Raw genomic sequence first — 25,939 nt, forward strand, 5'->3', positions numbered from 1 at the left:
TTCCGATATTGCCCCCACACTCTTTTCAATCTGTTGTCTGTCTTTGTTTCTCTGCACCTGTTTCTGTCCCTTCTCTTAGGTCGTTTACAACTAGAATGGAATGTGCCTAATGGTGGGATAGCGTACTTTTACAGTTGGGAACCGACATGTTACTGTAATTATGTTCCGGGCTTCTGAAAACATGAATGCGACCCTTTTGAAGTTTACTGTGGGAACTGAGTTGTAACCTTTTGTTTGTTATGTTGTGCAATGGCGAAAATGTGTATAAAAGGAGCGATCCACTTTTGCAATTCGAAGCAGACTCTCTGAACCTACACTATGTTGTACTTCTAGCGATTTCTGTGTCCCTGCAGTAAATAAACGCTGATCTTTGACGCCGAAGGAAGTGTCCCGTGTCTCTGTAATTTGTACGCCGGAACAGGTATCCCCACGAAGGTTTCAGGTGTTGTCCCCTGGCACCGCTGGGCCTTAAATTAGCCTAGTCCTTCAAACGCTGCATCATTTCAGAAACACAGGGATGCACCATATTTACAAGAATAGGGCGCATTCCTGCCTTTTTTAAATGGCACATCCCTGTATTTTCCAAAACAGTGAATGCAGCACACATAGAAAGAGCAAAATCGAGGAGAAGTAAAAGTATTTCTCCTCGTTGTGCCAATTGAATGCCTGCTTTTGAGTGGCGTTAGTTTTTGCCATTGCCTTAGATTTACAGATCCCTGTTGTGGATGAACGCCCTCAGCAACACCCATTGCACGCCACTTTCACGCAGACAACATTTACAAAGTGGTGTTAAGCCATGCAAAGTAGCTTAACAACGCTTTTTAATCCTCTGCTTTTTAAATATGGAGCAGAGGATTGCGCCACTGGAGCATTCCAAAAAGTGATGCTCCTGTGGCGTAAAGCCCTTGTAAATATGTCCTTTATTTCTCTCTGTTATTTCTAATTATATATTTCTGCATTACTTTAGCCTAATAATATAATGTACGTTGTGGGACATTATTTGATCAATAGATATTAACTTCACCGTTTGTGCAAATAAGGCTGAAATCACTTTGTTTTACTCGTTGGCAAGTGACTGTGAATCAGAGTGATACATTAGTAAACCTAGTGATAGCTATAGAGTGCTTAAGCATGTCTGAATTGACTGCAGCAGGAAGATTATGATGGCAGGCGAAGAAACAATAGTGGTAGGAAGCCATTGCTTTTGTATCTTTCCATCCCTGCCACTTAGCATAATTGTTCCTGTGGGTGCATAAGGGTTTTGATTTTTGCCAATGAAAACCCCATGTTCAATTTTGGTTTTGGACCTATGTTTTTTTAACCTCTCCTTTGGTGTGAGACCCCCCCTATGGAGTCTTATCTACTTTAATGATATGTTAGAATGGCTTTGTAGCAGGGTAACCTTGTCTCCACCCTTAAATGTCACAAATACTTAACATATATTTGCATTTAGCATATTTTCTCTGGGTGCCCTCATGATACTAAAGTAAAGTATTGCACTTTACATCATTATTGAAGTCCATTCACTGTAGAATTAGAGAATTCATATATTGTGTGTGCCTGAACTGTATTAAATGACAATTACTGTTTAGGTGATTGGATAAACCATCCTCACATGTATCCACATTAGAAACAACAATGGAGTTATGAAATGTGTGCACTAATGTTTCACCTATGCATTCAAATGTAGTTCTCAGCCAATCAATCAATCAATCAATCAAATACACTTATAAAGCGCGCTACATACCCGTAGGGTCTCAAGGCGCTGGGGGGGGGGGGGTGCCGCTACTGCTCGAACAGCCAGGTCTTCAGCTTCTTCCTGAAGGAGAGGTGGTCTTGGGTCAGGCGCAGGTCGGACGGGAGGGAGTTCCAGGTCTTGGCGGCCAGGTAGGAGAAGGACCTTCCTCCTGTAGTCGCTCTTCGGATGCGGGGGACGGCGGCGAGGGCGTGGTTGGCTGATCGGAGGTGGCGTTTGGGAGCGTAGAAGTTGACTCGGCTGTTGAGGTAGCTCGGGCCTTGGTCGTGTAGGGCTTTGTGTGCGTGGGTGAGGAGGCGGAAGGTGATTCTTTTGTTGACGGGGAGCCAGTGAAGGTCTCTCAGATGTCCGGAGATGTGGCTGGAACGTGGGATGTCGAGGATGAGTCTGGCTGAGGCGTTTTGGATCCGCTGGAGTCTCTTCTGGAGCTTGACGGTGGTCCCGGCGTAGAGGGCGTTGCCGTAGTCCAGTCGGCTGGTGACGAGGGCCTGGGTGACGGTCTTCCTGGTCTCTGTGGGGATCCACCAGAAGATCTTCCGTAGCATGCGTAGGATGTTGAAGCACGCCGAGGAGACGCTGTTGACTTGCCTGGTCATGGAGAGGGAGGAGTCCAGGGTGAAGCCCAGGTTTCGTGCATGGTCTGTCGGTTTGGGTGCGGTGCCCAGGGCGGGAGGCCACCAGGAGTCGTCCCAGGCGGAGGGTGAGGAGCCCAGGATGAGGACCTCCGTCTTGTCCGAGTTCAGTTTCAGGCGGCTGGTCGTCATCCACTCGGCTACCTCTTTCATCCCTTCGTGCAGGTTGGCTCTGGCGGCGGCGGGGTCGTTGGTCAGGGAGAGGATCAGCTGGGTGTCGTCGGCGTAGGAGATTATGCTGAGGTGGTGTTTGCGTACGATGGCCGCGAGGGGGCTCATGTAGACGTTGAAGAGGGTGGGGCTCAGGGATGATCCTTGGGGGACGCCGCAGATGACTTTGGAGGCTTCTGACTTGTACGGTGGTAGGCGGACTCTCTGTGTTCTTCCGTCCAGGAAGGAGATGATCCATTCCAGCGCCTTGTCCTGGATTCCGATGTTGCTGAGGCGCCGTACTAGGGTGCGGTGGCAGACCGTGTCGAATGCCGCGGAGAGGTCTAGGAGGATGAGGGCCGCTGTTTCTCCATTGTCCATCAGGGCTCGGATGTCATTGGTGGCGGCGATGAGGGCGGTCTCGGTGCTGTGTTTGGCTCGGAAGCCGGACTGTGAGGGGTCGAGGGATCCGTTCGTCTCGAGGAAGGCGGCCATCTGCTTGTTGACGGTCTTCTCGATGACTTTGGCTGGAAACGGGAGAAGCGAGATGGGGCGGTAATTCTTGAGGTCGGTGGGGTCCGCTGTTGGTTTCTTGAGTAGAGCGCTGAGTTCGGCGTGTTTCCAGCTTTCAGGGAAGATGGCGGTGTCGAAGGAGGTGTTGATGGTGTCTCGCAGGTGGGGTGCGATGACAGCGTCGGCCTTGTTGAAGACGTGGTGAGGGCAGGGGTCGGTCGGTGATCCGGAGTGGATGGAGTTCATCGTGCGGATGGTGTCTTCGGTGCTGATCGGGGTCCAGGCGTGGAGGGTGGTGGTGGGGGGGGGTGGCTGGTCGGTCGTGGTGTGCGTTGGTTGGTTGTTGAAACTGCTGTGTATGTCCGTGATCTTGTTGTGGAAGTATGAGGCGAGGGAGTTGCAGAGGTCTTGCGATGGGGTGATGTCGTTGTTTCCTGCGCTGGGGTTGGAAAGCTCTTTCACGATGTTGAAGAGTTCCTTGCAGTTGTGTGCGTTGTTGTCCAACCGGTCCTTGAATGCAGTTTTCTTGGCGGCGCGGATCAGCTGGTGGTGTTTCCGGGTGGCAAGTTTGTAGGAGGTTCTGTTGTCCGGTGTCGGTTCCCTTTTCCAGACTTTCTCGAGGGCTCGGCAGTTCTTCTTGGAGCTTTTGAGTTCGTCGGTGAACCATGGGGCCTTCTTGCTGCCGGGTCTGCTGGGCGGGGTCCTCAGCGGGGCGAGTTCGTCCGCGCAGTTGCTGATCCACTTCGTGAGGTTGTCGGCGGCCTGGCTGGGGTTCGCTGAGCTGGCAGGAGGGTGTTGGCTCAGGGAGGTGGCGAGCTGGTCTGCTGTGATCTTGTTCCAGCTTCTGCGGGCGGTCTGTTGCTGGTGTTGGTGGGTCGTCGTTCTCTTGAAGGAGAAGTGGACGCAGCTGTGGTCCGTCCATTGAAGCTCTGTGGCGTGGCTGAAGTCGATGTCTGTGCTGGATGAGAAGACGGCGTCGAGTGTGTGTCCGGCGAGGTGGGTGGGGGTGGACACCAGTTGCTTGAGTCCCAGGTTGGCGAGGTTGTCGAGCAGGGTGCTGGTGTTGCGGTCGTTGTTGTTCTCCAGATGGAAGTTGAGGTCCCCCAGGAGGATGTAGTCAGCGGAGGGGAGGGCGTGCGGGCTGACGAAGTCGGCGATGTCCTCGCTGAATTGCGTGCGTGGTCCCGGGGGTCGGTAGATCAGGGTGCCTCTGAGGGTGGTGTTCGGGTTGGTGTGGATCTGGAAATGCAGGTGTTCGGCGCTGGTCAGGGTGTTGTCGGTGCTGGTCGTGAGACGGATGGTGTTCCTGTGGATGATGGCGATGCCTCCTCCCATCTGGTTGGCGTTTCGGTCCCTCCGGACGATCTTGTAGCCCTCTGGGATAGCGATGGCGATGTCGGGAGCTGAAGAGGCGTTCATCCAGGTCTCCGTGAGGAAGACAACGTCAGGGGCTGTGGCGTCTAGAAGGTTCCAGAGTTCGATGGCGTGTCTGTGGACGGAGCGGGTGTTGAGCAGGATGCACTTGAGGTGGGAGCTGTTGGTGTTCGACTTGGCGGGTGCTGGTGCGGGGCTGGTCCGGATGCAGGAGAATTTGCAGGCGTGGCAGCTGAAAGGTCCGTGGGTGCGTCTTGGAGTGGCTTGGTGGCATTCTGGGGGTCGGCCGGTGTTGAGAGCGATGAGGGTGGCGGCTGAGTACGTCAGGCGGGTGCGTCGAGGTGCTCGAGGACCAGGGGTCCTGGCGCTGGTCGCGATCCGGTCGCGGACGGGCGCAGACGGGCTTACCTTTGGCGCGCCTTCGGCGCACAATCGGCGCGCCCGCTGCGCGTAACCGCTGCGCGTTCGCACGGTCGCCATTTAAGGCGAAGTGCGCGGGTGGGCGGAGCAGCTGGGAGGCGGGAGCGGGGAGGGTTACAGAAGGCAAAAAAGGGGCGGGGACAAGCGGTGGTGGCGGGAAGGGAGGGCGGGGGGCGGCGAGGTAGGCGGACAACAAGGAAGGAGAGCCAAACACGGGGAAAATGCAAAACAGTGGAACAGGCACAAAGAAACGACAAAACAGGGGAAAAAAGACAGTAAAACCTTAACAAGCACAAAAAACCGTCAAAACAAATGGCAAAAACACTCGCAGCGGCGGCGGCCGGCAAACGAGGCAGCAGCGAGGCAGGGGCAGGCAAGGGGCACACGCAGCAGCTGGTGGCCGTGCGGCGCGGGGGTGTCCCACAAGTGGGTCACCCTATAGTTTTACACATGTATTAAAGATTTTACTGTATGCTACATGTAATATGAATCTAATGTCCTGACAGGTTTATTCATTTGTGTTTAAAGGCACACACAAATATTAAATGTGCACTCACTTCCGAACCCTCAGCTCTTCCTGCTCCTCCTAAACCCCCACTCGCTCAGGTACCCGCTAATATGGAATTGGCGGTTATCTACCTTAATACTCGTTCACTTGTCAGACACCATCTTGACATCTTCCACCTCCTAGACTCGGACCAACCCGATATTCTTCTCCTAACCGAGACTTGGCTGACTGAGGACTCCTCCCCAGACATTCTAGCAGCCATCCCTCCAGGATATTATATACTCCATGCTAATAGGCCTACCGGCAAACTAGGAGGCGGCGTAGCCGCCATTATCAATCTCTCCCTCAGGTTCACTTCCCTCTCCCTCCTTAACATCCCTCAGGTGGACTGTCTGGGAATTAGACTCGAGTCTTCTGTCTCCCATCTTACCTGTGTTCTGGTTTACCGTCCCCCACAATCTATGCCCAATTTTTATTCGAACTTTGGTGACCTGCTCTCCCAGCTCACCATCAACAATTCTAAACTCCTAGTCCTGGGAGACTTCAATTACTGGCCATCAGACACCCATGAAAGCCCCCAATCCCTGGCTTTCACCGATCTTCTAACTGGGCTTAATGGTATCCAACACATTCATTTACCCACTCACTCCAAGGGCCACACCCTTGACCAGGTGTGGACCTATAACCTTGAAATCAAGTCGCTCACGATCTCACCTTGCCTCTGGTCCGACCACCATGTAATCTCTTTTCTCCTCCTGGTTCCTCCCCCGCCCCCTCGCAGCCGAGGCCCTTGCCTCCAAGCTCGCAACTGGAACAAAGCAGACCTTGACTTATTCCTCACCTCTTTATCATCCTCGGTTCCGGCCGCTTTTGGCCCCATTGACTCCCAAGAAGCTGCACTAGTCGACTGGCTAGAATATGCCAGCGACAAGGTTGCCCCTCTTAAACTAATAAGATCCAAGCGCCCCCACGACCCACATCAATGGTTTTCTGATAGCCTTAAAACCTTAAAACTAGGTCTCCACCAGGCCGAGCGCCACTGGCGCAGAAACTACGACCCCGTAAAGAAATTACCCTTTCTAAAATTATTGGGAGAGTACAAACTAGCGATTTCCGCTGCAAAAACCGCCTACTTTTCCACCAAAATCCTTAACTCTGCGCAGAAATCTAAAGATATCTTTGCAATCGTAGACGAGCTCTCACACCCGGATAGGGTAACTCTCAAACCTCTTCCGTCTCAAGCACTCTGCGACTCCCTCAACTGTTTCTTTATAAAAAAAATTATTAAAATCAAAAACAGCATCTCCTCCACTCCCCCGGCTACACCATTAACTGAGGTTGCACCCCCTGTCAACCCTTATTCTTTGACTCAGTTCCCCCCGATATCAGAAGAAGTCTTCATCAGTCTGCTTAATAAAGTCTCCTCTGGCTCCCCCACAGACTGCTGCCCCCCCGCGATTCTCCGGGCTGCCTTTTCAGCCTGCCCCACCCCTCCACTGGCCCTCCTGAACAACTCCCTTCTGCTCGGTGAGGTTCCCAGTCAGTTTAAGAACGCGGAAGTAGTACCCATCCTGAAGAAACCCAGCGCTGACCCTACGATCATGGCCAACTTCCGTCCCATTTCCCTCCTTCCCTACCTTAGTAAGGTACTTGAGTCATATGTCACCAGCATCCTCAGTTCCTTTGTTGAGGACTCCAACTTCCTGGACCCCCAACAGGCTGGGTTTAGACCAGCCCATTCAACTGAGGCGGTCATTCTCTCTGTTATGGAGGAACTCCGCAGAGGTGCTGACTCTAACGCCAGCCAAGCCTTAATCCTCCTGGACTTGTCGGCAGCCTTTGACACAGTCGACCACTCCATCTTGGTCGACCGTGTCAAGGAGGCTGGTATTGGAGGGACGGCCCTTGATTGGGTTCGTTCCTTTTTGACGAACCGCCACCAATCTGCTCGAATTTCCCAATTCTCGGCGGACAGGATGAAACTCACCTGCGGAGTCCCGCAGGGCTCATCTTTGTCTCCACTCCTTTTTAATTTATACCTTACCCCCCTGATCCGCTCCCTCCGGGGCAGGAATGTCACTTCATTTAATTATGCAGATGACATTCAGCTCATCTTCAACCTTGACTCGCAGGAAGCGGCCCAGGATTTCCAGTCCACCCTTTGCCATATCAGCGACTGGATGGGCGCTCACCACCTTAAGCTTAACCCCGACAAGACGGAGCTCGTTCTTGTCGGAGGCCCAGCCATTCCATGGAACTCCACCTTCTGGCCCCTCTCCCTTGGCCCCCCTCCTAGTCCCGCTGAAAAAGTAAAAAGCCTAGGGGTCTACATCTCACAAGATCTTTCCATGAATCATCAGATCAGCGCTACAGTATCCTCCTGCTTCCACCAGCTCAGAAAAATCCGGAAAATAGCTCACTTCCTGACCACTGAAGCTCTCACCCTGGCGCTGTTGGCGCTAGTCATCTCTCGGATCGACTACGCCAACGCCCTATACGCAGGCATTCCACAATATCAAATAAAGAGACTTCAGTTAATCCAGAATCAGGCCGCCCGTCTTATCCATCGTCAGCCAAAACATCACCACGTTCGTCCCCTCCTCAAAGCCCTTCATTGGCTTCCTGTGTCGGAGCGCTGCAAGTTCAAACTTGGCTGCCTAACCCATAAATCCCTGGCCGGTATCGGCCCCTCTTTCATCTCCTCTCTTCTTCATCCGTACGCCCCCCCCCAGACACCTCCGTTCCTCCCATCACGCCCTCCTCCAGACACCTAGGTACAGGCGTAAAAAGCACGGAGGTCTTAGATTCTCCTTCTTGGCCCCCACTCTGGAACTCCCTACCTTTAGACCTCAGACTCTCCTCTTCCTATCCTCACTTTCGCTCTCTCCTAAAAACTCACCTTTTCCGCGGTGTCTATACATAAAGTTCTTCTTTCTCCCCTCTTTGCCTCCTCCTGGGTTGGTGATCAGCGCCAAGAAACCGTCCGGTGAACGCAGCGCTATACAAATCCTTTTTACATTACATTACATTACTAATTATTTAATGCTTTAAGTTGTCCTTACTAGGCCTGTTTTCCATTCTGCATAAAATGCTGTTTTCCATTTCCTCTTGCATATCTTTTCCTTGCAGGTATAATTCACATGGTTTGTTAGTTTGAGAATTGATACAACACTGTACTAGTGGTAGAGAGAGAGCCTGAAGATTGTGACAAGCAACACGGAGAGCCATAATGTTGACTGAAAGTCTCAATATTATAATGGTGCAATGGGTCTTAGGCGAACAAGGACAAGATCATTACAATGTCTGGCCAGGGAGAAAATGTCTATATCACAGCTACTATCATGAGAATGGAAAGGGCAATGGAATCCCTGAACAGAGGGTGTTACCAGGAATATTCTGGTGGAAATAACTAGTTTTCACTCTGCCTGGTAGGATGCCACTTTCCCTTGGACTTGGAGAGGTCTAGACCTCTATGCTCCCCCTTTAACTCTTGCAGAGTGTGGCTTAGACTAACACTTATTCACCTGACCCAAGGAGACTCTTGACCAAGCTGTTGAGTTACAGACACATTCCCATATTTTTCCCTACTTTATCCGCATTTCCCTATTTGGCTGCATTTCTCTGATTTTCTAGATCCTGTTAGATCCAAAACCATCCTCTTAGTATGGACTTTAACTTAGATGATCTAAGACACTATTCATATATAGAAGGGAGACTTGGAAACTCTTCTCTGAGCATCACATTCTGTTATTGATCTTTTGGCTTGCTCTGACTGAACATCTTCATTGCCTTCAATTGGTACACCTACACTTCTTTAGAACGTTAGGTTTTCCAGTTGTTATTCTGTACCTTTATAGCTTGGTAATGAGATTTGTTTACCCTAACCTGGCTGCTAACTTGTAATAAATCTTTTAACTATAGCCAGTGATTCCTGGCCCTTGGAGTGTAGCCAAATGGGTTGCTCTGTTAATGGGAATTGATTGAATTATATGCGTAACTCTCCTTTCTTCTCAGGCGGTGAAGAAAAGATCCATCGTATTATCAGTGATACGAAGGTTTGGAACAGAGCGCTGCACAAGCTTTAAAATGCAGCCTCCATTGCCTACCTTTAAACATTAGGCTAGCTGCTCTGCACAGCTGCAATAAGGTTCCCTGCACAATTTGTGAATGATGTGTTGATCCACTTGAGCACATGAGAAGGCTAAGCAATGAAGACTGTTGTCTAACTCAGCCCGGCATCTGTGCACAGGTTGCGATGGGGCAGATGGGATCCAGTTTACATTGTTATATTCCAATTGGCGATTGAAAATATCAACATCATTGCTTTTGTTTAAAGGTTACAATTTAAATTATATAGTGCGTTTTTCACTTTATGTATTTTTAGACTGATTTACATAGGTAAACTTACACGTTTGTGTAACTGTACTGTTTTTCATTAGTCACAAAACTGCATTTTAATAGTAAATTTATGGGTGTTGGGACTCCGGAGTCGGGGTGGAGAGCTCCACACATAAAAAGATAGGAATGGGTCACTTGATGCACCAGACGTACCATTCATCTACTCACAACAAGTGGGAACAGCTACCCCATCTCCCCCCCAAACACTGGAGCAAAAAGTGTAAAGCAGGTATAGGAGGTAATAGGGCTCCATGGCTCAAAAGAGATCACTGTGCACAAAGTTGAACCTCCATTGGGACAGCAGTAATGGCTTTATAGCAAGGGAAAGCACCTATTTGTGCTCAGTGTTCTGTTCCACACCCATGTTAAATGTTAATGGTACCATTTAGCACACAAACCCTGCAAAGAAGGGACTGACCGAAAGCCTTATTTTTTTGGTATGACTTTGTTGGCCTTGCTCTGTGTGCCTAAATCTACAATACTTCATCAATAAGCCTTGGGGCAGCTTTGCATCATAACCCTGAGGTAGGAAAGTGCTAAAAAGGAGTGATTAGTTATTTAATTTGAGCTTCAGAAGCACAGATTAACACAGGCAACGTACATGATTTGAGCATTGTTGCATTGGCTTTACTTTGTCATCAGTAATGTGTAACTAAAGCTCAATCAACAAATTTGGTTACCAGCATATTCCTGATGATGGAGTACTTTTGTTACATTCTCAGGACAGGGTTAAATGTGTTCAAGTCATTTTGCGAATAAAGTAAAATACTCCCTTTTGTGCACCTACTTTATATGCATAAATCATCAAATATGTATTAATAAGCCAGTCAGAGTGCCCTAAATCAAACACTCCATATATATTATCAACACAGGAATCCAAGTATAACTCTGTCTCCTTATAGTGAATATATATATTTAGAACAGTATTTTGTACTTGAGCATTGGCACTTTATCCACCAAGGGATTTTTAGTGTAATTAACGATGAGCAATCTGTGATATTGTGTTTTTTTTAATTGACAAATATGGATACAATATGTATGCACTTGCACTTTGGAGATTTGCAACAAAATATATAGTTATATATAGCTTGTATGTTGACGTATTTTAAACTAGAAGTCATCAGTACATTTTAGGTAAAAATATTGGGGACCATCCAACATAATACTAAATCTTACAACTCGTAGTAGCACTAGACCCTGGTCAGTGGCTTTTTAAATGTATGTGTTTTACATTGATAAACTGCAACACTAGTTAAAATTTTAAGTGAAACGCAGAAGTTCAGTATACAAAAATGGGAACATCATGTGACAAACTAACAATGATCGGAATCTGTGTAAGGCAAGTAGGAGGTTTGAAATTCATTTTGTGTATCAAAGTGAAGTAGCGGTGTTGTTCATGAAAAGGAATAAGCAAGATTAGCCGCTGCATAAAAAGGATTTAAAAAGGAAATAATGAGCAAACCAGGAACAATGAATTTTTATTGCCTCAAAACATTCCTGATGTATAAGAGAATGTCTTTAGCTTAATGGGTACTTTTGAGAATTTTAGCCTTCAAATGTACTTGATATGTGCAATGAATTGATTTGTAACCAATGCCAGACATTAATGGTGAAGTTGAGCCTGTTTTCCATGTCCTTTCAGGCCATGCACCATGTGATGTCAATCCCTGCATTTTTAATGGTGGAGCTATGATGACTCGTTGTTGTTATGTGAGCAAGGCAGGAAGTGCCGAAACGCGTTGGAGTTGGATGTCCCACTAGATGTGGTTGAGTCCTTTGACTATCTGGGGATTAGAATTTCGAAAAGCATGGTGGTCCTCTCATTTAGATAAGATGCTTTTAGACCATAAACTGGTGTCCTGGGCAATCATTAGAGAGCAGCATCTTTCTGTGAGCAGGCCAGTCGCCCCAGCGCTTGCTATTTATGATGGGAAAGAACTACCCTCGGCCCTTTACGGGGCAGAACTCTGGGGCATGGAGAATATTGGAGATTTATCCAGGTCTGAAAATACATTTTTAAGAGACCTTACCTCACTCCCTACCTCCACCCCCTTGAAGCCCTTGTTCTAAGACACAGGAAGGAGGCATATCCAGGATATTGCTAGGCTTCGCCCCCTGCTCTTCTGGGCCCGCCTTAAGAGGTCTACTGAGCTGTCCAATTATGCTGCTGCTTTTGATGAGTTGTTGACAGTTGATACAGTGCGCAGGATGAAATGGTTGGCTGACCTTAGGCACTTTACTGGCCTCATTGGATTAAGTGAGGCTTGAGCTAGCCAGATTCCACCATCGAAGCAGGACTTAAAACGTGCTTATTGGGACTGGGTGTTGAAACGTGATCTATCCACTCACCAGTCAAGGAAACTCACTAAGGGGTTCTTCGAATATAAAAACATCTGCAGATTGGAACCCTATCTCGACTTCATCCAGGTCCCTAGGGACAGGACACTATATATGAAGATGAGATCTGGAACCCTGTAAGTCAATACTGTGACATCACTATGGAAAGGGTCAAACTCAGTTCCTGCACCGTGCCCCTGCTGTGCACATCCAAATGAGTCTATTGCTGATTTTTTTCTGGCATGCCCGGCTTATACAAATGCTAGAGAAAAGTGGCTTAAGCCAGTGTGTAAAGCATTGGGTTTTATGAGCCACGTCGCTGCACTACGCATCCTGACAACCGACACCTCCTCTCTGACATTAGTTTGCGGAGTAGCCAAATATTTGGGGTGTGCTTGGTTAATACGAATTAAAGCCTTAGGCAAGAACATAGCGGGCCCTTAAACCTGAAAGATATGGGGCGACTGACTTCAGGTGACACTTTAATGCTTGGGAAACACTTGCTTTTATTCCCTTCCTTTTCTGCATTTGTGATAATGGATTTATGAATTTAATCATTAATTTTAATTTGTATATAGTGTGGTTTTTAATGGTTTTAATCCATATGGTTATTATGACATTTCTGCTCTTTTCTAAATGTGGCAATCTAACCTTGTGATTCTATATATGTAATGCTTTTATGATAAATCGAATAAAGCTTATCTACTACTATATATATATATATATATATCATCGACCTCCGTTCCCCTCGCACGCTCGTTCTCTCACGACAACGCATATATATATATATTCACTGAAAAAACCATAGGTTTGACACCAGTTATAGTTAGCTGGAAATTTTACTGACATAAAACCATTGAAATTCCCACGTTATAGTTAGTTGGACTCACTATAACTTGCGCGCCTGCAATGCACTGCTGATGACGTCACATATTACATCACTCATGACATGGTCAGTGACATCACTCATGACATCACTGATGACACCATCCAGTGAATGTGTGTCTTTCTGAAAAATAAATATGTTTTATATATGTATATGTAAAGGTCGATGGAAGAATAAATGTTTAAATAAGTGTCTTAATGGATGTTTTTTTTTTTTAATTGATTGCTTAACTGGCTTATTAAGTGTATCTTAGGGAATACATATATTAGCGAGTATTGTTTAAATATTTAAATGTTTGTATCAGTGTTTCACTTTGTGTATAAGTGGCTGCATGGGTTGGTGAGTAGCTACATGTGTGTGTATATGGGTTATTAGATGTTTTTTTTATTATCAGTATGAGTGTCTGTATGGTTTGGTGGGGGTGTTACTTAGCACATAGATGCATCAATGACTGACTCACTGTTTGTATGTGTTTTGAAGACAGCATATGTGCAGGACTGTATGGGTGGATGAGTGTGTATATGTGTTATGCTGGACGTCCTCTGGATCAGTTTGAAGATTATGTTCCACCTCTCAATCTATCCAATGTCTGGAATACCGTAATGGCACAGCATATTGAACGGATTAAGTGAGGGATATTTTGGGGGGGGGGTTTGGAATCAGGAAGGAAAGGAAGGGGACAGCAGGGAGGGAGATCTGGAAAAGACAAAAAAGAACAAAAACTCATGAATATCATTCCTTTCCTGACATTATACATACAGTAATTCAAAGTGCTACCTTGACCTCTTCTAAATACCTGTAAAGAAAAATAATCCTTCAGGGGAGAGGTAGGTGATGGTAGATGATGGGATAGAGGTGTTGCTGCAGTAATACAAAATCAACAATGACATGTAACCTCTTGATATGCCTGCATACCCCACAGTATAGTAACATTTGTCTAAGGAAGTAATCACATACCCCTAGATCACTCCGTGCATGCTTCACAAGGATTGAGAGTAAGGAATACCACTTCAGATCAATCCCTGTTAATAAATGAGTCAAAGACAGTTGGATTAAACACCATTCATATCATACCCCATCCATCTAAAGTGGAAATAATTAAATGATGTTGTCCCGATGTTACCATCACACAAGGACGTTCTCCGTTACTGTGAAGCTCATTGAGCAGTTATCCAGTAAGGGAGCCAAGAGCTCTATGAGCCCCTTCTTGAATTTGAAGTACAAATTAGAGACAATGTAAATGTACTCAAAAGAGTTCAGTGGATTTAATCAGCATCCACTTCCTCCGTCGGCCGACAATACCGACCGGGACAAATCCTTACTACTTGAAAGGGGAACTGTTCCCGAAAACAAATAAACCAAGCGTGTCTAGCAAAGCCGCTAACACGAACCACCAAAGTATCCAAAAGACGACGGTAACTTATCCAGGTGTAAGCACCCTTACCGCACCCAACAACGAACCGCTTCTTCAACGACAGCTCGGACCGGAGGAATTCCCGACACTGAGCGCTGTAAGTCTTCCTCCTTATACTTCCACTATCAAGTTTCGCGAGAACCGCAAAGGAGCATGGGAGTGGTAGATCCCCACCGCTTCATGCCGGGAACCATAGTTCAGTACACAGCGCGATCATGACAATATGTGTGTGTTAGTGAGTGAATGACTGTCTCACTAGTGTCTTTATCAGTAACTACATATGTTTTAATCTAGTATATGTGAGTATTGATGTATATAAGTGAGTATATGTGAGAGTGAGAGATTGAAAGAGTTCTTATTTAAATAAGTATGTGTTCCTATAAGTGATTGTTTAAGAGAGTAAGTATGTGTAAGTTTCCTTAGAAGTAAGGTGGTAGTGTGTGTATAGCTGTATATGCAAATTAATGGATGTTCAATAGTTTATTTGCATGTGTGATTATGTGTGTGAGTAACTTTTGGATGACTGTCGGTGTGTAACAGGATGTATAGGTGTTTCACTACATATGATGAGTGAATATATGTATGAGTGACTATATAGAACTGTTGGTGAATGAGTGGATGTGTATATAGATGGTGGTGTTACTGAATTGGTTGTTGTAACTGGTATGGGTATCTCTATTTTTTTGAAAATTTTAGTTTTTATTTTTGAATATGTGTTTCAAGGGTTACATTACATTGAAAGGAGGTCTGTCACTCTGTCACAAGGATGGTGTCATCAGTGATGTCATGAGTGATGTCACTGACCATGTCATCAGTGATGTAATATGTGACGTCATCAGCAGTGCATTGCAGGCGTGTAAGTTATAGTGAGTCCAACTAACTATAACGTGGGAATTTCAATGGTTTTATGTCAGTAAAATTTCCAGCTAACTATAACTTTTGTCAAACCTATGTTTTTTTAGTGAATTTAATAGGTTTTTTTAAATGCTAATTCCTAACTATAACTGGTGTGAAACCTATGTTTTTTTCAGTGAATTTCATAGGTTTTTTAAATACTAATTCCTAACTATATAAGGCCTGAAACCTATGTTTTTTTTAGTGAATTTCAAAGGTTTTTTTAATGCTAATTTCTAACTATATAAGACCTGAAAGCCCACCAGGAATCTCCAGTATGCGTCAAGGGACTGCATTGCAGAGAGGTGTAATGAAGCCACGCCCCTTTTTACACCTCTCTGCAATGCAGCCCCCGTGCATGTTTGAAGAGGGGGAACTAATTCCCCTTGAATACTGGGGCCCCTGGGGGCCAACTAGCCACCCTGGAACCTCCAGTATGCGCCAGGGGGCTGCATTGCAGAGGTGTAATGAGGCTATGCCCCTTGTTACACCTCTCTGCAACGCAGCCCCCTGCCACGTTTGCAGAGGGGGAACTAATTCCCCTTGCATACTGGGGGTCCCTGGGGGCCAACTAGCCCACCAGGAGCCTCCAGTATGCGCCAGGGGGCTGCATTGCAGAGAGGTGTAATGAGGCCACACCCTTTTTTACACCTCTCTGCAACGCAGCCCTCGTGCATGTTTGAAGAGGGGGAACTAATTCCCCTTGCATACTAGGGGTCCCTGGGGGCCAACTAGCCCACCTGGAACCTCCAGTATGTGCCAGGGGGCTGCATTGCACAGAGGTGTAATGAGGCTATGCCCCTTTTTACACCTCTCTGCAACACAGGCCACTGGCGTGTTTGCAGAGGGGGGACTAATTCCCCTTGCAAACTGGGGGTCCCTGGGTCATATCTGCCCAAACACTGATATTCCGAACGATTGAAAATGACTTTTCTTGAGAAACATTTGAATTTGGATTATCATGTCCTATACTTTGGAATTTTTGAAAGACTGACTTTGAGGATGCTGTAAATTACTCAAGACTGCCCAAATTGTGTGGGTAAAATTGATTCCTAGTCACTTTGAATAAGAATGTACTTAGGTCTCGTCTAACATTTGGAAGAAATATCTAGTTATATGACAACAGGATACCGACATACCTTGAAGGAAAAAAGAACGCCTTGAAGAAGTTCTGTTGTAAGGAACGAAACGTTTCGGCTGGCTGTGGTACATAAACTTAAGGAAAATAAAAGCATTTGAATATACACCAAGATTCAGCGCTTCAATAAGGACTCTAAGTGATATGATTTGATTGGACTTATTGTGCAAGTGGTGCTGTGCCAAACTTTGGAATATTCTCCACTACTCTCTACTACTTACTCTCTCCTACTCCACTACTCTCAAATACTCACTCTCTACTGCTCATTCTCTACTACTCTACTACTCTCTCTCTACTACTCACTCCCTACTACTCACTATCTACTACTCTCTACTACTCACTCTCTACTACTCTCTCTCTACTACTCACTCTTTACTACTCACTCTCTACTACTCTCTACTACTCACTCTCTACTTCTCACTCTCTACTACTCCCTACTACTCACTCTCTACTACTCTCTCTCTACTACTCTCTCTCTACTACTCACTCTCTACTACTCTCTACTACTCACTCTCTACTACTCTCTCTCTACTAGTCTCTACTAGTCACTCTACTACTCACTCTTTACTACTCTCTACTATTCTCTCTCTCTGCTACTCACTCTCTACTTCTCTCTACTACTCACTCTCTACTACTCATTCTCTACTACTCTCTACTACTCACTCTTTACTACTCTCTACTACTCACTCTCTACTGCTCTCTACTACTCACTCTACTACTTACTCTCTACTACTCTCTACTACTCACTCTCTACTACTCACTCTCTACTACTCTCTACTACTCACTCTACTATTCACTCTACTACTCTCTACTACTCACTCTCAGCTACTCTTTCTACTGCTCTCTACTACTCCCTACTACTCACTCTCTACTCTCTATTACTCACTACCTCTCTACCTCTCTCTACTTCTCTCTCTACTAGTCTCTACCGCTCTACCGCTACCTCTCTACCTCTACCTCTTTACCTCTACACCTCTACCTCTACACCTCTACCTCTCTACCTCTCTCTAGACGCACACATATGCACATATATATATGCATATATATGCATATGCATTTATATATATGTATGTGTATGTATATATATATACATACATATAAACATATACAATCTGTATATCTATATAAACACAAATATAAATGCATGCGTACATATACATATATGCATACAGATGCACGTTATTTACATGAAAGTTTAAAAAACACTAATAAAAGCAAAGCTAAAAAGTCACCTCATTACAAACAGAATGGCTTTAACTTAAACGAGGGCGAGATCTATTGCATTTTCAATGCTTGTTTACTTTGGTTCCATCAAGAAGGCATTCAGATGTGTCACGCATTTGCCATAAATTCTGAATGTTAGCACTCTAGTTGCTCATTAGATCACTGTAGTAAAGCTACTGCTCACCAGGGAAGTCTGCTGCTAGTATTCAAAGTGCATGTTTCAGTCTGCATGTCAGAATGTTTTTAATGAAATAGAAGAGGATTTGAGAAGTCACTCAAAATGATCCCTAATTTTTCTTTCTGAAGCACTAATCATACTTTCTATGGCAAAATGAACTCCCTCATTTTGTTCCTTTTTAAATGTTTTCAGACTTACCACTTCATTCCAATCAAGATGGCTTCTGGTGTGCCATACTTTTGTCATAAGTAAGACTGTTAGCGCTCTAGTTGTTCTTTAGAACACTCTGGGACATTCTGTCATTGGGCTATACTTGGGCTACATCTGGGTGATATTTGGCCTACATTTGGGCTCTTTTGTCTCTGGTGGCCATCTTGGGAGACTGCATGTCAGAATTTTTTAATGAAATAGAAGAGGATTTGAGAAGTCACTCAAAATGTGCCCTAATTTTTCTTTCTGCAGCACTAATCATACTTTCTATGGCAAAATATACCTCCTCATGTTGTTCCTTTTTAAATTAAATGTTTTAAGAGTTACGACTTTATTCCCATCACGATGGCTTCAGGTGTGCTATACCTTTGTAATAAGTAGGACTGTTAGCGCTCTAGTTGTTCTTCAGAACACTCTAGGAGGCTGCAGTAGAACACAAAGGAATCAACTGACAGTCTCTGTCCTTGTTGGATGTACATGTTTTACTGAGAATGTCAGACTTCATTCTCACATGACTGAGAAGGATAATGTGAATATACAGAAAATATGCTTTCAGTTTAGCTTATAGATCCCCTTCCAAACCACTGTGGGAAAATCATGAGATATTAGTTTTCTGTCAAACATGACTCATGATATCACAGCAGAAGGCTTTTTCACATGGTAAAATCATCTTAGAACACACCACAATTCCTAAAATGAATATGGTACCATCCACAAATGATTTATAATGTAACTAAAGTCCTAAAACCCTCTATTAACTACAATGCTTTTTAATGAGGTGCTATCATTTATATTGGTCCCAAGATGGCTGCCAACACTTCTTGGATGAAGTGCTGACAGCCAATCAGATCAGATGTGTGGTTAGGCTCTGCCCAGATATATATATTTTTATGAACCTAAATTACTCAAAATCCACTGGAGCACATATCTTGAGACATAGCAAAGGCACATCAGGCTACCAGTCCCTACAATTTTGCCAAGTTTTGTGGAAATCCATTCAGCCGTTCGGGCTAAAAGTGAGTCCAACCGCCCTATGGAAATTAACATGGGAAAACACGTTTTGAGACCCCCCCTTTTATCTCGGCCCCCGCTTGACGAATCCCCCCCAAACTTTCAGGGAAGGAGCGGAGCGCAGCGAGGCGAATTTGAGGAAAATTACAGGCAGATTCCTCAACCGGTGCCAAAGTTATTCCCAATAGAATGTTGCGGATTTCCTATAGAAAACAATCCTAACTAGAACTACCTACTGGCGACTGCCAGTAGGTAATATATATATATATATATATATATATATATATATATATATATATATATATATATATATATATATATATATATATATATATATATATATATATATATATATATATATATATATATATATATATATATACACATATATATATATATATATATATATATATATATATATATATATATATATATATATATATATATATATATATATATATACCAAGAAGATTCAAACCATGGAAGAATCAGAGGGACACAGCGGGGATCCAGGTAGGTTATTTATTTCTCAAATAGCTTCGGCATGATGCGCTTCGTCATAAGTGACTTTATCAAATGCCTGCTAACATCACAGCTTCCCGCCAGTACACAGAAAATAAACACCCACTTGTTCTGCCATTGGTGGTTGTCCTGGAGGGCCGGGTCAGAGTCTCACAGAATACTGTAGCCGCATCGGCAGACTACAGATCCCAGCATGCACCTCTCACTGCATGCCGGGTAAGCATGGGCGGAAAATCCGTTACGCTCGCGGATTTTGCGGATTTTCGGGAAATCCGCAATCCGCGAGATTTGCGAATTTCCCGCAAAATCCGCAAATCCGCGAGCAGCGGATTTTGCTCGCGCTGCTCGCACTGTTCGCGTGAGTTCGCGCCACGCGAATAAGTGCAAAATTGCAGAAATACGATCTTAGCAAAACTGAAAGTAACTACTTACCAGGTTCAAAAGTTCAGGCACATCATTAGTAGCCATTTCCTGTAGTGCTTCCTGAGGGGCCCCTCCAGAGTTCAGTTGCCAGTTGAAACTATTATGTGACCCTGCTCTGAACCTCAGAATAGTTACACATATGCCACAAAGGTCCTGAATTACAGCTAAGGGAGACAAGCAGGAGCCAGGCTGGAAGTTAAAATCCATTAATCAGCCCCTAATTCATTATTGTCAGTTGGGGCAGGGCAGGTGTTGTAACTAATTTTGCAACAATGAAAGCACTTAGCAAGTGCAAAAGATCACTAATCAGGGCGCACTAAGGAAGCAGGTGCCAGCTAAAAAAATATTCTGTGACACATTAATCAGCCCCAAATTAATTCAGGTCACTTGAGGCAGGGAAGGTGTGCTTTGCTTTGCCGAAAATAATGTACACTGGACAACCAGAGGGTGTGGTGATGAAACAGAGGGTGGCATGGGTGGGCCAGAGGGTGGCATGAGTAGTCAGAGAGTGGCAGTGGTGACAGAGAGTGGCAGTGATGAAGAAGAGTGTCCCAAACAGGCTGGACACGTAGAAACAACAAGTTCGCGAAACTTGCGACCCGACAGGTAAGTTCGCAATTTGCGAAATTGTAAAAACCCTCGCGAACTGGCAGAAACACGGGCGAACACAAAAAAAAAAAAATCCGCAAATTCGCGGGAATTCGCGGATTTTGCGGATTGCGAATCCGCAAATCCGCAAAATTCGCGGATTGCCAATCCGCAAAATCCGCTCATGCTTAATGCCGGGTGAGGTGCTCCTCTCGTGTCCCTGTGTCCATCTTCGGGATCCAGGATAGAATTAGGAATGTGGTGCTTGTGTCCTGGCCAACTGTATTGCAGAATCAAAATCTCCCACTGAGTCCCCAGGACGCCTCAACCGCAAGTTTCCACATGAGGTCAGTCCTGAAACCTTGGAAACAGTGGCCCTTGGTTCCTCCATGCAATTTCACAGACTGCGGCTGCAGCGGCACTGTTCAAATGCGGGTGCGGTGGGTCAGAGTAGCATATTTATATATTCACTGAAAAAACCATAGGTTTCAGCCACATTATAGTTAGGAATTAGCATTTAAAAAAACATAGAAATTCACTGAAAAAACCATAGGTTTAACACATCTTATAGTTAGCTGGACATTTCACTCATACAAAACCATTGAAATTCCCCCGTTATAGTTAGTTCAGCTAACTATAACTTGCGCGCCCGCAATGCACTGCTGATGACGTCACATATTACATCACTCATGACATGGTCAGGGGCATCACTGATGACATTACTGATGACATCACTGATGACATCATCCAGTGAATGTGTGTCTTTCTGAAAAATAAATATTTTTTATATATGTATATCTTAAGGTCGATGGAAGAATAAATGGGTAAATAATTGTCTAAATGGATGTTTTTTTTGTAAATTAGATTGTATAACTGACTTCTTAAGTGTATCTTAGTGAATACATGTATTAGCAAGTAATGTTTAAATATGTAAGTATCTGTATCAGTGTCTCACTTTGTATATATAAGTGGCTGCATGGGTTGGTGAGTTGCTACATGAGTGTCCATATGGGTTATTAGTTGGATTTTTGAGTATCAGTATGAGTGTCTGTATGGTTCCGTTGGGGGATATTACTTAGCGCATAGATGCATGAATGAGTGACTCACTGTTTGTATGTGTTTTGAAGACAGCATGTGTTCAGGACTGCATGGGTGGATAAGTGTGTGTATGGGTGTGTTAGTGAGTGAATGACTGTCTCAATAGTGTCTTTATGAGTAACTACATAAGTTTTAAACTAGTATATGTGAGTATTGATGTATATAAGTGAGTATATGTGAGAGAGAGAGATTGGAAGAGTTCCTGTATTGATAAGTATCAGTTTTTTAAGTGATTGTTTAAGAGAGTAAATATGTGTACTTTTCTGTAGAAGTAAGTGTAGTGGTGTGTGTAAAGCTGTATATGCAAGTAAATGGATATTTGATAGTTTATTTACATGTGTGAGTATGTGTGCGAGTAACTATATGGATGAGTATCAGTGTGTAACAAGATGTATAGGTGTATGAGTACATATGATGAGTGAGTACATTACTGAATAGGTTGTTGTAACTGGTATTGGTATCTCCATTTTTTTAAAAGTGTTAGTTTCTATTTTTGAATGTGTGTATTAAAGATTATATTAGGGTGAGAGGAGCTCTGCCACTCTTTCACAAGGATGATGTAATCAGTGATGTCATCAGTGATGTCATTTGAGATGCCATCAGTGATGTCATGAGTGATGTCACTGACCATGTCAGGAGTGATGTAACATGTGACGTCATCAGCAGTGCATTGAGGGCGCGCGAGTTAGCTGAACTAACTATAACGGGGGAATTTCAATGGTTTTGTATGAGTGAAATGTCCAGCTAACTATAACATGTGTGAAACCTATAGTTTTTTCAGTGAATTTCCAAGGTTTTTTAAATGCTAATTCTTAACTATAATGTGGCTGAAACCTATGTTTTTTTCAGTGACTTTGCAAGGTTTTTTAAATGCTAATTCCTAACTATAACGTGTGTAAAACCTATGGTTTTTTCAGTGGATTTCAAAGGTTTTGTAAATGATAATTTTTAAATGTATTAATTATTATACTTTCTTTTTATACAAATTTCCTATATTTTTATTATAAATATTTATATTTATTTGTATTTCTTAAGTTATATTTCATATTATTAATGTAAAATAATAACAAAATTAAGTTCAAGAATATTTTTTTTATTAATAATTTTTTTCAATATATTCAAATTAAATTCTATATAATTCCTTTTTCATTGTTTGTTTTTGGATAATCGTACTGTACGCGTACGGTGATCGCACCATACTTTGTACAGGTAATTGTACTCTGCGCGTACCAGCGCAGACATTACGAATACGCTTTGACGTTATGCTTCACATCAACGCTTCCGTGTTACGTCATGTACGGCGCCCCGTACGAGTACGGCGCAAAAGTTTCTAATTGTTCAAAAACATATATTTATGTATTTAATGTAAATATTAAGGGAAGACATTATCTGGGATAATGATGAAAATAGTTTTTTAAAACTTTTAAGAAGCATATATTACTTATTAAAGCAATTACGGAAATCGCGGCCGTACGTCATACGTACTCACATCGTAAGAGCACCGTAAGCGCACTGTAAGCGTATGCAAAGCCATGTGACTTTAAAAGAAGAGATTTGATTGGTTCATAACACTTCCTATTCCAACTGTTGAAAGACCCATCACACTTTAATCATTCTACTTTGACTTTCTAAGGAGAAGCATCTCTTCTGTGAATCTTATCAAAATATAGGGAAGATCACCATGACTACACCAGTGGAGTCTTCTTCTAATCATTCTTCAGAGGAAGAATTTATTCCTGAAGAGCCTCCAAAGAAAAAAAAAGAAGCTTTAATTTGGAAATTTTTTACTTTCCCTGAAGGGGAAATAAAGGTTAATGCACCCAAAGTAACTTGCAAAATATGCAAGACTACTCTTTCGAGGGTCGATCCAACCAAAAAGTACTTGTTTGGGACAGCGAGTATGGCGCGACCCGTAAAAACTCTGCACACCAACAACTTCGCAAGAGCTGCAACACGAAGGTTGCAGGAGAACCCACCGCCTGCTGTACCGAGTACATCAACTGCACCACCACCACCTTCGGCAAGCAGTCCACATCCTATCATAGATCCTGATTTTGGAGAACTGAAAATTCTTTGTATTTATTGCAATGAATTATTGTGTTATGGGGAACAGTCAATTGACCTCATCAAACGAAGGAAACAAGAGCATCGTTGTCCACGACATTCATTTTTTCATTTCATTGTTTTGTTCCCGTTGGACACTTTTTGGGTTGCAGTTTAAAAAAAAAAAAGAACCTGTTAAAAAAATACAAAAAAATAAAAAACTAAAAAGACAAAAAAAACAGTTCTTCTCAGAACTACCTCCACTTGTCAAAGAAAGGGCTATATTTCTATGATAGTGTGTAAAACTTTGTCTGAATGAATGTGTAGTGCATAAATAAATGAATGAATACATTAGTAGTGTATGGTGAATGTGAAAGCGCACAACTATAAGGAAGTGCTACAGCATAAATCTATAAGGTGTTTACCTATAGTATACTGTAGTACTTCTGAAGCAATTGAATGCAACATATGCACATAAATATGTTACAAGTCTATGCTTCAATTTGCACTGCTGGTGAAACTGCCTGGGTGAATTTGCATGTGTTAGGGGCGGATTTACAACCCCTTTGTGCCTCCTTTACACAGCCGTGGCATCACTTTTATGACGCAGCGGTGGTGCAGAAGATGTGCCATGGTGTGTGGTATTTACAATGTGACACATCTGGAAGGTGCATCACATTCAATCAATCAATCATAACATTTGTATAGCGCGCTACTCACCCGGAGGGGTCTCAAGGCGCTGGGGGAGAGGGGTCTGTTACTGCTCGAAAAGCCAGGTCTTGAGTTGCTTCCTGAAGGAGAGATGGTCCTTGGTTAGCCGGAGGTGGATGGGTAGGGAGTTCCATGTCTTGGCTTCCAGGTAGGAGAAGGATCTTCCTCCGGTGGTGGCTCTGCAGATGCGTGGAACGGCGGCGAGGGCGAGGCTGGTCGATCGTAGCTGGCAGGTGGGAGTGTAAAAGGTCAGGCGGTTTTTAAGGTACTTGGGACCCAGGTCGTGGAGACCCTTGTGTGCGTGGGTGAGGAGTCTGAACGTGATCCTCTTGCTGACGGGGAGCCAGTGCAGGTCTCTCAGGTGGCCGGAGATGTGGCTGTGTCGGGGGATGTCCAGGACGAGTTGTGCGGAGGCGTTCTGGATGCGTTGGAGTCTTTTCTGAAGTTTGGCTGTGGTTCCGGTGTAGAGGGTGTTTCCGTAGTCCAGTCAGCTAGTGACGAGGGCCTGGGTGACCGTCTTCCTGGTTTCAGTGGGGATCCACCGGAAGATCTTTCGGAGCATGGGCAGGGTGTTGAAGCACGATGATGAGACGGCGTTGACTTTTCTGGTCTTCGAGAGGGAGGAGTCCAGGATGAAGCCCAGGTTACGTGCATGGTCCGTTGGCTTGGGAGTGGTGCCCAGGGCAGGGGGCCACCAGGAGTCGTCCTAGGTGGAGGGCGATGATCCCAGGATGAGGACTTCCGTCTTGTCTGAGTTCAGTTTCAGGCGGCTGTTCTTCATCCACTTGGCGACGTCTTTCATCCCTTCGTGTAGGCTGGTTCTGGCGGTGGCGGGGTCGTTGGTGAGGGAGAGGATCAGCTGGGTGTCCTCGGCGAGGAGATGATGTTGAGGTTGTGTTGGCGTGCGATGGCTGCGAGGGGGCTCATGTAGACGTTGAAGAGGGTGGGGCTGAGTGATGATCCTTGTGGTACGCCGCAGATGGCTTCGGTGCACCAGAAGGAGGCTTTCCTGCACGGGGGGGATGTTCTGGTGCAGAAACGCCTCCTAAAAGTGACTGAGTGAAATCTAAAAGATTCAATTTAGTCACCTTTGGGCTTATACTGGGTCAAAACCCTGCACCTGCTTGAAGCAGGTGTAAGGATTTACACAGCATTGTGAGCATAGGGCCCCAAGAGCATTGCTGGAGCTGTGTTGTGCTTGCAACACAAGTCAAGCACTGGGCCGCATTCACAGCACAGATACATCACAAATCTGTGCCGTTGTTGACCCATAATGCACCACATTGTAAATACGGAGCATCCATGATAGTGATGTCACAGTGCACAATAACTGGCATATCCCTAAGGATGTAACACTTATTGTACATCTGCCGATTAGTGTTTTAATGTAGTGAATGGATAACTACACTTTGGGGGCGTGGAAGGAACAGGACGGAAACTGCCTCGAGGTAAGTATGTTTTTATTTTCTTCAATACACGTTTGTGTCTGCTGGTGAGTCTTTCAGCGGCAA

The sequence above is a fragment of the Lissotriton vulgaris genome, chromosome 4_1 (assembly GCF_964263255.1).
Source record: "Lissotriton vulgaris chromosome 4_1, aLisVul1.2, whole genome shotgun sequence".
Lineage (NCBI taxonomy): Eukaryota > Metazoa > Chordata > Amphibia > Caudata > Salamandridae > Lissotriton > Lissotriton vulgaris.